A 15,190-nucleotide genomic window follows, 5' to 3' on the forward strand; every position below is an offset into this window, starting at 1 on the left:
TGACACTAAAATATGATGAGGAACATGTCCATGGCTTCAAATAAGGAATTCCTGAAGCCACACACGGAGTCCTTGAATCAGACTTTAAGATTATAGAATTATCAATGTTGTTGACAAATAGGTTGATCTAGAAACAAACCAAAACTCTTTTCCTGGTGGCCTCTGCCCCTCCAAGCTTCCATAGGAGCCCCTGCTCCCACTTTTGCTGCCCAGGAAAGCAGTAGCATTGTGCCATTCATGCAGGGAGGCTGCCAATGAATAATGTAGGTGCCCTCCTTGGAGGGCAGACAGTGAGGGCAGCATCCTGGACCTCTGATGGCTTTTCAAGTGCAGCCCAAATGAATGTGATAATGAAGGTCCAAGTGACTCTGAAAAGTGAGGAACGCCTGTTTGTCAAACATCTCCCCTTGACTATTTCCTGGCAGCCCTAAATATTTTACGATGGAAGCTCCAGGAACAAAAGAGATGCTGTTCCTTACCACCGCCTCCCAGCAGGCTGAGGGGGAGCTTCTCAGGCTCCTGGAGAGGGTCAAGGGGAGACCAGCATGGCCTGAAGAGATGGAATTTGTGACATTGTCCCCTGAGGTCAGAGAGATGATGACAACCATGCCCATTCCACTTCTGCTCCTTGCTTTCCCAATGTGTGTGTGCATTTTCCACTAGTGAGAAACCCTCAGAGGACAATTTTCTGGAGCCTGGTGCAGCAAAATGCCAAATACAAAGGCCCTTTTCAAATCCACCTCTGAATTGCAGAGCCCAGACTCAGCCCGTCCATCCACGAGCTCCTGGCACATACTCAGTACGTGACTATAATCGCTTCTACCTGGATTCCTATAGGAGCCTTCCACTGTAGCACATAGAAGGCTGTGCCTTGAAAGAGGTTTGCCCCCTCACACTCACCCCACCCACAGACAGAGGATTTAAAAACAGCAATGAAACTGGCCAAAAAGTCCTACTGCTTTTTATTTTGTATCTGTCAAGCTGTCCCGCCTAGAGTGGACCTGGGTCACCACCCCTAGTCTCTTTCCCACTACTGCCCCACTTCAGCCAAAGAGATCCCTCCAAAATGGGACCTGAGCCTGTCGTACCTCTGTTTTAAAACTCTTACGTTCTCCCCTTCATTGCCTTTAGAATGAATCCAATTTCTAGCAGCGTCATGGTTATTCACAGTCAGTCTGAGTCTGACCTATTTTCAAGCTTTGCCTGTGCACTCTTATGCCATGTATCCCAAGCTCGCAGTTCCTTGAACACATCATCCCTTTCTCAGGGTCTGTGCCTCTGTTCACATCATTCCTTCCATTGAGAATGTTCTCTTTGATCCTGAAAACTCCAACTCCTCTTACAAGGCTGGCTGACATGTCCACTTCCTGGACACCTTTCCCAGGAAGAATTCGTTACCCTTCCTCCCTTATCCAGAGCACCTGCTACATGAATCTACTGTAGCAATTTTGCAGTTTTCCCCACATGGCCTCCAATGAAGGCTAAATTCCTAATCCCAATGGTAGAGCCCAACCATTTGTTGCTGTAGAGCCCAACACATTTGCTGTGCCTTAAATTAGTCCTCATAACCAGCCCACCTTACAGTTCCTGACTCCTTGGGTCAGAGCTCGTGTGACCTTCCTGAAACCAGCTGGGAAAGTGGGCTACAGCCACCTTGGAGTCTTGCTCTCTCCCACTGTCCTGCAAGCCACTCCCAAGACAGCTGGCCATGGATTCTGGTTCCAAGGTAGGTAGGAATAAAGACCCCCCCCAACATCATTTGTCTGCAATCTCAGCTGGGTTTCAATTTGGCAGTTTAGTTGCAGGTAACTGGGTGCTACCTGGATAATAATAAAATTGTACCTTTATTCCTGCATTTGTCTTTGCACTTCAGTCCCCCAGCCGGAACACAGTAGTGATCAGTGAAGGACAACAGGGCAAGATCTGGGCCCTCACGTAAGCCTGAAGGCCTATCCCCTAGTGTCTGCCACTCACCAACACTGTATTATAGTAGGTTGCTTACTTGTGTCTGCTATCTCTTATAATCAGCCCCCTAAGAACATTAATGTTCTGCTCACCTTTGGTTCTCTAGGGCCTGACACAAGCAAGCTTAATATAAAGGTCTATTAGAAAATAACGAACAGGGTGGGGAGGGGCTGGGGGAGCCTGGGTGGCTCAGTCGGTTAAGCGTCTGACTTGGGCTCAGGTCATGATCTCATAGTTTGTGGGTCTGAGCCCTGCATTGGGCTCTGTGCTGACAGCTCAGAGCCTGGAGCCTGCTTAGGATTCTCTCTCTCTCTCTCTCTCTCTCTCTCTCTCTCTCTCTCTCTCTCGCTCTCTGCCCCTCCCCCACTCACACTCTGTGTCTGGACACACTCTGTGTCTGGAAAAAAATTAAAAAAAAAAAGAAAAGAATGAATGGGTACACGATATTGTGTAAGGTGATTCCTCCACTCCCTACTGATCCTTGGCCCAGCTGCCACCCCCCACCCCTACTTCTTTTCTCTCAACTCCAGTTTTGTTCAGGTTTCTGGAAACCAACCACCTCAGAGAAGTTGAGGCCCTCCCCAGCACTATGTTGAACAGTAATTCTACCCGCTTCTGATGAAATGGGATATGATGGGCTTGTGTCCTAAGTGTGGCTTAAGAGATGTTGGTGGGAGACACCTGGGGAAGGTTTCCTCATTCTTAGAAAGGTTTGTCTTTTCCTTCCCCTGGATATTGCGGTGTGAGGGCACAGTGCTGTCATTTGTGCAAATGAGAGGGAAGCCAAGCAAGTCTCAGAGAAAAGAATCCCCTGAGCCCCAACACAGCTATGGCAGGCTGACTTCAAAAACGGTTCAAACTCTCCATGTTGCCCTTTACAATATGACTTCAAAGTTCTTCCACCAAAAAGCAGAATCTTTTGGTAATTGCCCATTACTTGAGTTGTACTGGCCTAGTGAATCAGTTTAGCCAGTATCAGGCAGCAGAAGTGACTGTACTCATTTTCACTCTTTGCCTCAAGTGGCATTGACATTTCTTGTGGGGAATAAGTCTAAGAATTCCCTGAGCTTGCATCAATGGGTTAACAAGGCTTAGGGTGGGAAGCAGCCACAGGGCAAAAACACCCCCAGCATAGAACAAAGGGTAGAGCAGAAAGCCACTTCCACAGGACAAAAGCGTCTGAGAACAGGTAGAAGTGGAAAGCCCCCACAGCAGGGAGAAAATGTCCAGAGCTAATTAGCAAGAAAAATGGCTTATTAACCCTGACGTAGCGTGCTCTATCTATCTTAGCCCCTAGAAAAGTTAAGATAAACAGACACGATGCCTAATGCCTGCAGTAAACAGCCATCTGCTTGGCACTGGGGCTTTGATTTGTATTGACCCTAACCCCTAACACACACACCTTCAAAACCCCCTTTCTCTCACACACATGAGTTAATGATCACTGTTTTATTGTCTCTTTCTGCATATCCATCATGAATGTAAGCCTTCTGATCCTAAAAACTACAGAGCAAGGACCCTTACTCAGGGCTCTTTTCTCCTCCAGACATTAGCTTCTCTCATATTCAATTCTGCAGCTGCTCTCCTGCTGGACAAGACAGACCTCTAGACTCAAAATCTGCAACAACATCTGCTTGCTTTTGGGCCCCTGAATCCACTATTAGAAAGAGCCCAGGCCACCTTCCAGAGGGATGAGGAAGCCACTGGCAGAAGCTAAAGGTCCCTGGCCAATAGGGACCCCCAGGGTACTGACCCCCAGAGGCAGTACCACCTGATCAAGCCAGAGCTGGCCACTGAGGCATAAGGAAGCATCTGTCAGGCAAGACCAGAAGAGCTGCCAGGCTGAGCCCAGCTTAAACTGCTAACCTGCTGAACTGGGAGCTAAGAAATAATTGTTGTTGTTTCAAACCCCTAAGTTTTGAAGTGGTTAGTTACATAGAAATAATGAACTGACTTACCAATCTTGGAGCTGTCCCTCCTCAAGACTCCAAGTTATAAAAAATAGTAAATGATCTTTTGGTATCGTGTTCTTTTTTTTTTTTTTTTTTTTCTTTTTAATCCTATGGTTAGGGGCTCCTGGGTGGCTAAACCAGTTAAACATCCAAATGTTCATGTCGGCTCGGGTCACAATCTCATGGTTTGTGAGTTCAAGCCCTGTGTTGGGCTCTGTGCTGACAGTGCAGTGCCTACTTGAGATTATCTCTCTCCCTCTCTTTTTGCCCCTCCCCTGTTTTCATGCTTTCTCTCTCTCTCTCAAAATAAATAAATAAACTTTAAAAAAATCCTATGGTTAGATGCAGCCAATAGCTTCCTGATAGCTTCCTCCTTCTCAGGAGTGAAAAGATGAGAGAGGGCTTCTGCCTTTGGTCTAACTGGACTTAAGATGTGTATCTTTTAACTAGGCTGTCAACACTTTGAGGTAAAGAACTGGTGCTGTGTGTATCTGTAGAAAAGATTAGAGTCTGGGGGAACCTGGGTGGCTCAGTCACTTAAGCGTCCAACTCTTGATTTTGGCACAGGTCATGATCTCATGGTTCGTGAGTTCAAGCCCACATTGGGCCTTGTGCTGATAGTGCACGGAGCCTGCTTGGGATTCACTCTCTCTCTCCCTCTCAAAATAAATTAACAAATTTAAAAAGAAAGGATTAGAGTCTGAAAACATACATATCAACACAAGGTAATCTTCACACAGTGCAAAATGAGCAGGCTAGTCCATCTGAAGGCTTCATGAAGGAAGCTGGATCTGAGCTGGATGGTCTCTGAAGGAGGTTTAGGGTTGAGAGAGATAAGAATCCAGGAGGAGGTGGAGAGAGGCGGGCCCCTCTCTGGCCCTGGAGAATGGACATTCCATGGGAATCTGTTTTGGGAAAAGGTGAATGACCAAGAGGCAAGCTTGGATGTGATAATTTAAGGTATAAAGGACACACCGAGGAAAAAACAGCTTTCTCATTATAGGTCCAGCAAAGGTTAATTCTGTGAGGTCACAAGACAGACCTGTCAGGAGGTACAAACCAGTGTTCTCCCTAGCCACTCTCAAAAAAGTTTCAAAAAACATATGGTCTCAGGGGTCAACAGGCCAATGCCCATGACCTCAGAAATGACCAGGCCTGAAGAGTCTCTTTCTACCAGTGTGACCCATGTACTCTTCACGTTCTCTAACTCAGTGGGCCACCTGATAGCCTGGGGTAGGGGAGGGGGTTGTAGAGTAGAACTTTAATAAAGATTAGATCACAGGATGAATGGATTTCATAAGCCTAGAAAAAAGGTAACAGAGAGGTACCTGTTTCTTTCAAATCACCAGAGTCCACCACATCTCTCTCTACATCTGAGTTGCCTCGGGCCTGAGAGGCATGAGCAGAGCCTAGCAGATTGATACCAAGGCTCTGTGCGGGGCCACCCCCCCTTGGAGTCTGGAGAAAAGGCAAAAGGAAGCCCTCTGTTCTCCCAACTACAAGCATGCGAGCACTAAATAATTCTGAAAATCAGCTTCAGAATTAGAGCACAGAGAAGAAGGGAAGAAGTCTGTATTTTGGCCAAGAAGCCATCTTTCTCTTACTGAACAATGATTATGTGCTAAGCACATGTTGTCCACTTTAGAAAACCCTCACAATATTTCTCTGAAATAAATATAATGATTCCTATTTTGCAGTTGAAGAATACCGGCCTCAAGAGAGTAGGAAATGTGCCATAGTCCTGATGCTAGTGAGTGGAAGTCAGGATTCGAACCTAGGTCAGTTCGATGCCAAAGTCTGGGGGCTCCCCACAAAGCCCCCATGCAGGGCTTAACTACTAGGATTTCTTCAAAGTGTCAGTGGAACATAAGCTTTCATAGGGGATTAGTTGTAGAGGTATACCCTAGTCAAGAGAGTCAGTGAGTTAACACTTTAGACTTCAAACCAGCTCTGTGGGGGCGCCCGGGTGGCTCAATCGGTTAAGCTTCTGACTTCAGCTCAGGTAACCATCTTGCGGTTCATGGGTTCAAGCCCCCACGTCGGTCTCCATGCTCACAGCTCAGAGCCTGGAGCATGCTTTGGATTCTGTGTCTCCCTCTCTCTCTGTCCCTTCCCTGTTCACACTCTCTCTCTCAAAAATATATAAACATTAAAAAAAAAGACAGCTCTGGAATGAAGTAGCCATAACAGCCATAACAGCCCTGTAGCCTTGGCTCAATCACATGATTTCTCTCTTTTTTTTTTCATTTATAAAATAAGGAAGTCAATTTATATAATAGATCAGACCCCTTCCAGTTCCCATGGGTGGAGGTTTTCCATCTCTTCCATAGAGAAGCTAGCCTAGACTGATCTCCCTTTACTGACAGTTTCTAGGAATGAGGATAAGGTTGGTTCAGATCCAAACCTCCTCCATTCCGCCGTGTCAAGGGTCCAAGAATATTGACTTAGCTGCTGGAGCCTCGGCCTTGTGGGTGACAATGGAGCAGATAAAGGGGCAACTGTAAAGGACTCTTCAACCTTCTCATAACCATTCGATCTGATGATGTCCAACCAGAACAGTAATGATTCACCAAGCGAGTCGTTCCCAACCATGGGAAACTTCACCACTGCTTCCCTTGGTTTGAAAAAGGAAAGCTTGTTCATCCCATGTCCTCTCCCTTTCTTCCAAATCCTCTGATGGGGCAGAAAATCCATATAGGGCTGTTGTCTAAGAGGAGGGGGCCAGCCCTGTTAGCAGAGAATGTGCCTTTCCTGAAAATCAGTCCTAGGGGATCAAATGTCATTGAGGACATTGATTGACCTTCCACACCAACCCCTTAAATCAGCTAACAACCAGCAGTGGGCAGGCCCTGACAGAGGGAAACACAAGATTGCTGCAGGAATCTGAGGGGTGGAGGCTTCACCTCAGTCACAAGGCTGCTGAATAGGTTAGGCAAAGAGAACCAGGCAGGGCATTTACACCCGCATTGCTGTTAAGACAAAACCCCGCCTTCTCCCCGCCCCCGCAGCCAGCATCCCTGGTACTGAGGCTGCAGGATCCTGACACAGAGAGCCTGCAGTCGCTGGGAGCCGCTCCAGGACACAGCCTGTGCGAGGGAAAAGGTTTGAACAAGAGGAGGAAGAGTAAAGGGCAGCCAGAGTCTTTGGTTTGAGTCCGGAGAGTTTGAGCAAATAGTTGGTTGCTGGGTGGAGGACAGTGGAGGGGCAGTTACCTGGCTATGTTTTCTCTCCCTGCTCTACCTTGAGCTCTGATCAGCCAGATGTCCAGAGTGGGGACTCACCACTGCAAGGGCCTCTGGCCCTCAGAGCAGCCTCATAGGAAGGACTCAGGTGGGCTTTTAAGGCTGTTGGGGTGGGGGATGGAAGGGTGGGTAGGTGCAGGGTAGAGAAGCTTTGGGGGTGAATGCGAGAACTCAGGATGGCAGGTGCCATCTGGGGAGAAGGGAATGCATCCCCGAGGCAGCTGATTGTGGATGTGGCTTCCCAGAACCTGCCAGCTACATGGGAGGCTGAGGTCAGACTGCTGTGGGTGACATGCACTGTCCAGGTCCCCAGGCTTCTGTTTCTCGGAGCCATTATCCAACGCTTTAGCGGGACGAAGCTTGGGAGGGGAAGAAAACGTAGCTGTACATTTCACATGGAGGCTTTGTGAAAAGGAAGAGCGGCTGCAGTAGAAGGGATGTGGGTGAGAATGAACAGAAAGAGCCTCCCCAGCATCCACACTAGGTGAGAAGGCTGATGGAAGCTAAGAAAACTTGGTCCTGGAAGATCTTCAGGAGAGGGGAAGCTGCCCCCTCCTGGAGGGCCTGGCAGGACTGGCCTGGGCTGGGCAGAGAACAGCTGCTGCTGACTGAGGGAGAAGCTGTGCACACTTGGGCAACTCAGTCACCGTCTCCGGGCCAAGGACAGGCATACAAATGCCTGCCCTACTGACTGTAGTGCATTGTTATGCTGCTCACTTGTGAAAGCCATCTGTAAAGTATGAAGTGCACTTCAATGGAAAGGTGTAAAATTATTCTTGCCAGAATTTCTTAAACTAGCAGTTCCCAACTCCAGATACACATTATAGTCTCTTGAGAAGCTTTTTAAAAATGCTGCACTTAGGGGCACCTGGGTGGCTCAGTTGGTTGAGTGTCCAACTTTGGCTTGAGTCATGATCTCATGGTTCGTGAGTTTGAGCCCTGCAAGGGCTCACTGCTGTCAGCTGGGAGCCTAGAGCCTGCTTCAGATTCTGTCTCCCTCTGTCTCTCTGTCCCTCCCCTGCTTGTATGTGTGCGCGTTCTCTCGCTCTCTCAAAAATAATAATCCTTTTTCAAAAATGTTGCACCTGGACCCCATCCTAGATCAATTATTCAAACTGGGGGTGGGGAGGGGCAAGACAGCAGAGGGGACTGGAAGTGGTATTTTTTTAAGTTTATTTATTTTGAAAGAGAGAGAGAGAGAGAATGAGCAGGGGTGGGGTAAAGGGAGGGAGAGAGAGAGAGAGAGAGAGAGAGAGAGAGAGAGAGAGTCCTGAGCAGGCTCCACACTGTCAGCACAGAACCTGACTCAAACTCACGAACTGTGAGATCCATGATTTGAGTGGAAACCAAGAGTCTGACACTTAACTGACTGAGCCACCCAGACACCCCCAGGAAGTAGTACTTTTTTTTTATAAAATCTTCTCTGGGGTTCTGATGTCCTGTGAAGTTTGAGCCCCACTACCTAAGATTCCCAAACTTCCTGAAGGTAATTTCTTGGAGCACATGTTTTATAAAGGCAGACTCCCAGCTTCTCCCAGATCTACTCAGTCAGAATCCCAAGGAGGCCTGGCAATCTCTACGATGGGCAAGCAATAAAAGCAGCATGGATACGTCATTCCATTGATGAGTCTGTCAACTATCTCCTTCCCTACAGAATGAAAAATCATACCCAGCAATGCTTTTACAGTGCAGGCATAGCAGCTCGGAGAGGGGAAGTGCCCTTCAGATAGTATGTGCGAACATGTGCTTCTGGGATGGAGTTGTGCTAGACAGTCACATCCAATCTCGTCCCTGCTGCACTGAGGTGACAGTCCAATGACGAAGTGACAAATTTCCCAGGCAAAGAGCCTGAGAACCTTAAGATAAAGAGGAAACCATGATGTTATCTGTAACTATAGCAGGGATTACCCGTGTTTTATTGTTTTGCCAATATATAGTTCAGGCTTTCTTGTTTCATGCTGTCTCTTCTGACTCTGTTCCATTCCAAAGATTATATAAGCACACACACACATACACACAAACTCACACCCACTCACACATAGAGACCCCAACCTCATCAGGCACTCAAATGGGCAGATGAAGAGGACTTAAGGAGCCAGCCAACTCTTACCAGGCAACCTTGTCATCTGGGCACATTGCTAGTGTAGAACAGAATAATGCAGCTAATGTTAGGAGGAAAGGTGGCCTAAGGATTGCTGGGTCTAGTACTTTTCTTTCACAGGGACATATGAGCACAGCCATTCAGACCAAGGACTGCGAGCCAGACTGCCTGGGTTGAAATCCTACCCTGCTACTCACTGGCTGTGCCACTTTGGGTAAGCCACCTCTCTGAAAGAGAGATATGCACAGGACTGCTGTGGAGATTAAATGAGTTAGGACATGTAAAGCTCTTAGACACAGGCTTGGCAAATGATATGCTGGGCAGGTGCTGCTATAATTGTTGTTTATGCTGCTGCTTTATTACAGGTAAGGAAGCTGGGGTCTAGAACATGTTTTGCTCCATTTGTTCATGACTCTTGTAGGAATAAAACCTAAGGAAATAATCATGAATGTGGATGGATATCCACACTAAAAATAGTCACTGTAGCATCATTTAGAAAAGAAACCTGAATGTCCAACAGTAGGGGGCTGGTTAACAAATATGGTGTATCTATATGATGTATTGCATGAGAATATTAGAGATATATGAGGTTTTTTTTTAGAGAGAGAAAGAGAGAGTGCATGAGTTGGGGATTAGGGCAGTGGGAGAGAGGGAGAGAGTGGGGGAGAGAGAGACACACACAGAGAGAGGGAGGGAGGGAGAGAGAATCTTAAGCAGGGTCAATGCTCAGGGTGGAGTCCAATGTGGGGCTCAATCCTACAACCCTGGGATCATGACCTGAGCAGAAATCAAGAGTCAGATGCTCAACTGACTGAGCCACCCAGGCGCCCCATATAGGAGGGTTTTTTTTTTAATGAAATACAATATGACCTCTACAGAGATATAGATACAGAGACAGAGCTAATCTAGAAGAGAAACTGCAAACAGGCCAATACTGAATGTCTCTGGCTGTGGCATTTATGGGATCTTTTATTTTCTTCTTTACATGTTTCTGACTTGTATGCTTTTCCATAGTGAACAAAAAAGTCAGAAAATAAAATGTTTCAAGCAATTTGTGCAAGGCCAAACAGTGCATTAGGAGCCCACACAGGCTTTCTATCCCTGTCCAGGGTTCTGCTGCTTCATCTGGTGCACTAGCAATAGCAAGGGAAGCTAAATGGAATGAACATGATAACCAAACACCAAAAAGCACCAAGACCAATGCAGCCATGCAAGACTGGGACCCAGCACAGCCATGCAGGACAGGGACCCGGCACAGGGGGAACCCTGGTCTGGTTGTGTAGCTCTAGCTCCCAAGGCTAAGCTGGTAGGGCAGAGCTGGGCACTTTCTATCCAACCAAGACCTTTCTATCCAGAGCCACTGCACAGCACAGTGGGGCCAGCATATAATCCAGCACCTGCCCTTGGGATCACTACCACTTTCCCAGAAATGACAAAGTCAGCTTCTACTTTGTCTAAGATAGCAAAGAATTGTACCAACTTTTCTTTCCCTTGTCTTCTCTACAGGCTCCTTTGGTAAATGGGGAGCCAGAGACCCAGAGAATACTAGTTAGCACCCCTGCTGGTCTTCATTTCCCCCCTGCTTCTCCTTAATATAGAAGTGCCTTTGCATGCCCAACATTTTTCCAATCATAATGCCAAGATACTTGACACAGCCAAAACCGAGGAATGTTTATTTTGCAACTTTGAAATAAAAAAGATCTGGAAGCACTTAATAACTAAAAGCTCATCGAAGAAAAATAGGAAGGCAGGAAGGAAAGAAGGAAGGAAGGAGGAAAAGCAGAGGGAAGAGATTTATCCCATTCGACATTACATAAAAATTAGCATATCTCTTCTAAAAGTCTGCTGTAACCTGCTCAGTATATTTGTAAGTGGTAAGTTCTGAAATCTGTCTGTAAAATAAGAGGATGGAGTGGGTGAACCCTGAAATTCATTGAGTCTAGATACAGTTGAAATTTAGTAACTCCGGCTCTCTTTTTAAAAGATCATTCCCGTGGCAAAAGTCAAACAATAAAGTTTGCCAAGTTATCAAGGGGACCAGCTGTACATTTAATGAATAAGATAGACGCCCACAGAATTTTCAAGCAAAGACTCAAAAATTGTCTAATCCAACTATCTCATGTTACAGATAAAGACACTGTATGAGAGAATAATACTAATAGCTGCCATGTGCTGAGTGCCCGACAGGCGACTTGCTCAGGGTCACACAGCGGGTCAGTGACAGACCCAGAACTGGATGCAATGCCCACCTTCTCCACAGTCCACTTGTTCAAACTTTCAGCAGATTTAAAGATTTAAAGATGCAAGAAATAACTGGCTAGCAGGCACTCCTCACAGCCCACAATGTCCAGAAAAGGAACAACGGGTACAAAGGTAACAACAGGTGAAGAGCACCTACATCCTCTCTCTTTTTACCTCTAAACACAGAAAGGAATCAACCCATGGAGGAAGGACTGTAGTCCTGGGCCAGGTGGTGGAGGAGTAGACAGTGAGCATCAGATCTTTCCTGGAATGAATAGAGTCAAAGGTAAGAGCCCTTGGTGGCACCTAGCAGGTGCCCAGAGGACTGAAGTCCCAGCACTGGAGGAACGGGGTCCAACTGGAGGCACCAGCACCTGAAGCACCTTGGGAAAATACCTTGAAAAAAATATTTAGGGAAGGAAAAAAGACTGAGGAGCCTGGGTTCTTAGAGCTCACTGCTAGTATTTTTTTTTTTTTTTGAGTCTTGTTCAGATTGTGAATAAGATATTTTAAATATGATCATTAGCAGAGGCATGCTTGAATGTTTTATGCAAAGTTCTAGTTTCAGTTAGAAAAGCATTTGTAAACAGAGACACACATTATAATCTTCAGTTTTATTAACGATGTGCATAGAACTTGGGCTGTTACACCACAAGGCAATGCCATCAGTAAGCTATCAATCTGGAGAAGTGCATCTCAAGTGTGGACATTTGCAGCAAATAGAACAGAAACTCTAAATTGAACCAATAAGACCAAATTTTACAGTTATTCTTCTCAAAGGCTCCTATTTAAGAAGGTTGGAAGGTCACCAAAGGGGAGGTATCTTCTCTCACATGGTTCAGAGCCCTATCAAAACATTGATTCTGTATGTATCTGCATGACTCAAAAGGAGTGTGGAGAACTTTCAGAAGGTTGACAAGAGGCCACAAAATGGTCCATTCAAGAAATCCTTTAAGGGCTGAAGTTCCATGGACTGAAATTCATAAGGAGTTTCAGATGTCTTTGAGTTTCTCAAAATTTATTCCTTGGATTACAATTTTTGTAGGATGTGAATAGAAGTTCCCCCCAGAAAGGGGGTGGAGATACTACAGTAAAAATAATTTGAACAACACTGGTTTAACAGGTGAAATAGTTTTATTCACTGCAGGATTTCTCCGGGCCTTTAATCTTACAATCCCATGTATTGTGTATCTCCAAGAAGCAGGTACGTAGTAGCTGGGGACTATTTTTCCATGAGAATGCTGTGGAGGACTAATACTCTGCATATCACATTTGAGGAACTCTGGCATAACGAGTTATTCTAGGTAATATGGTCAGTTGAGTATCCATCTCAGTTGGTACAAAATAGTGGGAAGGAAGTTTAAAGTACAGCAGCACATGTGTAACTGAGATAGGAGAAAAACAACCCTACAACATCCCTGGAAGTCTCTCTCCCTCCCATCCCGTGATTGTGGGGGGGGGGGTTCAGAATAGGCCTGGGATAATGAGGGACTTTTCCTAATGCAGGACAGAGTAATGGATTCTTTGACTTTTGGAAGCCACTGCCTGCTCAGTTTTTGTATGTCATCTTGTCTTAGTCTCTACTTATACATCATTGAGTTCAGCTGACTTCTTTGCAAATTAAATGCATTCCTGAAATGTTGTATGTAAAGAAAGACATTATCCATAAATCAAATCATATTTTCCACTGGCTTGTGTTATAATTCTGAAGAAGGTCAACCCCAAATGCATCATGAAAGGCACATTTATGGGCTTGTTCAGCACTCAAGGAAACCTTCCTGGGTTCTTGTGCAGTCTCCTTTCAGTTCATTCTTTCACTCAAGGCAAGCCCAAAAGTCAGGCAAGTGAGTAGCTGAACCACATGATCTTTCTACATTCAGTTATTTGATGTTCCAGTTAATTCCTAAGTGTGTTGGAAATTCTCACTGTTTCCCAGGATTTTGCTTATTTTTTTTTTTAGAAAGAAAGAGAGAGAGAAAGGATAGGGGGGAGAGAGAGAGAGAGAGAAAGAGAGAGAGAATCTCAAGCAGGCTCCATGCTGTCAGCACAGGGCCCAACACCAGGCTCAATCTCCCAAGCCACGAGAACATGATCTGAGCCAAAATCAAGAGTCAGGGGCTCAACCAACTGAGCCACCCAGGCGCCCCTGCTTATATTCTTTCTAAAGGGATTATCAGAACCACTGAGTATTCTCTTCGCTGCCTTGTTTTAGCAGGGAAGCAGTGCTCTGTCTAAGGGGGTATTAAGCCTCTGTTATATGAGTCGCCTGTGTTACAACCAAGTATTGGATAATTACCTACCTGAATCATAGTCAGTGTTAGGTCAGGAAATCCAAATCTACAAAGTGACAGAAACTATTGCACATATATTACCTGAAGACCTAGATTTACATGAGCTTTGAGTGGTTCTAATTACTTCTAAAGGTTGGGCAATTTTTAGAGGCCCTGCCTATGCCTCAGTAAGCATAGTGCTGAATTGGGCCAAAGAGAAAGAGACCATGGAAAAAATAACCTACTTTTATTGAATGCATACTACACACCAGGACCTGCAATGCTCATTATTAGCATCATCTCCTTTAACCCCACTGGCCACCATGAGGGATGTTCTATCAATGGCCTGATTTTACAGAGGAGAGAACCATGGCTCAGATAGGTTCCTAGGCCACACAGTTACACAGACAGGGTGGCAGCCCTGGGTGCTGACTCCTGAGGTGACTGCCATCATCACCCCTTCCCACATGGTTATAGAGAGACACAAGGGACTTAGGGCCACAGCCTCATTTCTCCCATCCTTTCTCAGCTGACACGGCTGTAGGTATGGGAGATACAATGCTATATACTTGGAAATTCATCATCTAGACAGTCAGAAATGCAGCAAGGAAATGAGAAAATTGTAACAGAGTTTGTTAGAGTTCCCACTTTTGAACATGTGTTTTGAAAAATATCCCCTAGTTCCTCCAGTGAATAAAAAAGCTCTTTCTCAAATCTGGTCCGAAATCCCCACCATTTCTAATACCACAGCATCCCCTGTCCTTCCACTAGCAGACAGAATTACAGTTGTATGAAGTATGCCATAAACTAATTTAAGTGCATTTTTTTCTATAGACCATATATTTTCTTTTAAGTTTAGCTATATTCTGTGATGTTTTTTCTTTTTTTAATATTTTTATTTATATTTGAGAGACAGAGGGAGAGACAAAAAGCATGAGGGAGGGAGGGACAGAGAGAAAGGGAGACATAATCCAAAGCAGGCTCCACGATCTGAACTGTCATCACAGAGCCTGATGCAGGGCTTGAACTCATGAACTGTGAGATCATGACCTGAGCTGTAGTCAGATGCTTAACCGACTGAGCCACCAAGGTGCCTCAATTTCTTTTAAACGTGAAAGAGCCCCTGCCTAAAATCACCTCTGATAGGAAAGTGATTCTATTACTTTTACACACACACGCACACATACACAGTCATGACAAAAACAACTTTTCAGAACATCTATTGGAAATGATGAGGCAGACAGGCATTATGATGGAAGGCCCTTGATGGATTTCCTTTAACCCACCTGATTTAATTTTTCCTGTGCTCCTAGAAGGGGCAGTATGGGAGGAGGGTGGTGGCAAGTTCATAGAATCCTTTTAAATTTGGGTCTTCAGAAGTGAAAGCTGTCCCCAGTAAGGCATGGCCAACATGAAATC

The 15,190-nt window shown here is 45.6% G+C and overlaps 1 protein-coding gene and 1 long non-coding RNA gene across 3 annotated transcripts in view; one reads left to right on the forward strand and one right to left on the reverse strand.

The window, feature by feature from the left end:
- Positions 1-15,190, reverse strand: part of KCNA6 (potassium voltage-gated channel subfamily A member 6) — a 46,236-nt gene that overhangs the window by 17,273 nt on the left and 13,773 nt on the right. The window lies entirely within an intron of this gene.
- LOC147579379 (uncharacterized) lies at positions 6,868-11,947 on the forward strand. Its single transcript, XR_015253862.1, has 3 exons — positions 6,868-7,247; positions 9,381-9,474; positions 11,389-11,947. It is a non-coding gene; the product is annotated as an uncharacterized LOC147579379 (long non-coding RNA).

This window comes from Puma concolor, chromosome B4, assembly GCF_028749965.1.
Source record: "Puma concolor isolate L17-30 chromosome B4, mPumCon1.1.hap2, whole genome shotgun sequence".
In the NCBI taxonomy this organism is placed as follows: Eukaryota; Metazoa; Chordata; class Mammalia; order Carnivora; family Felidae; genus Puma; species Puma concolor.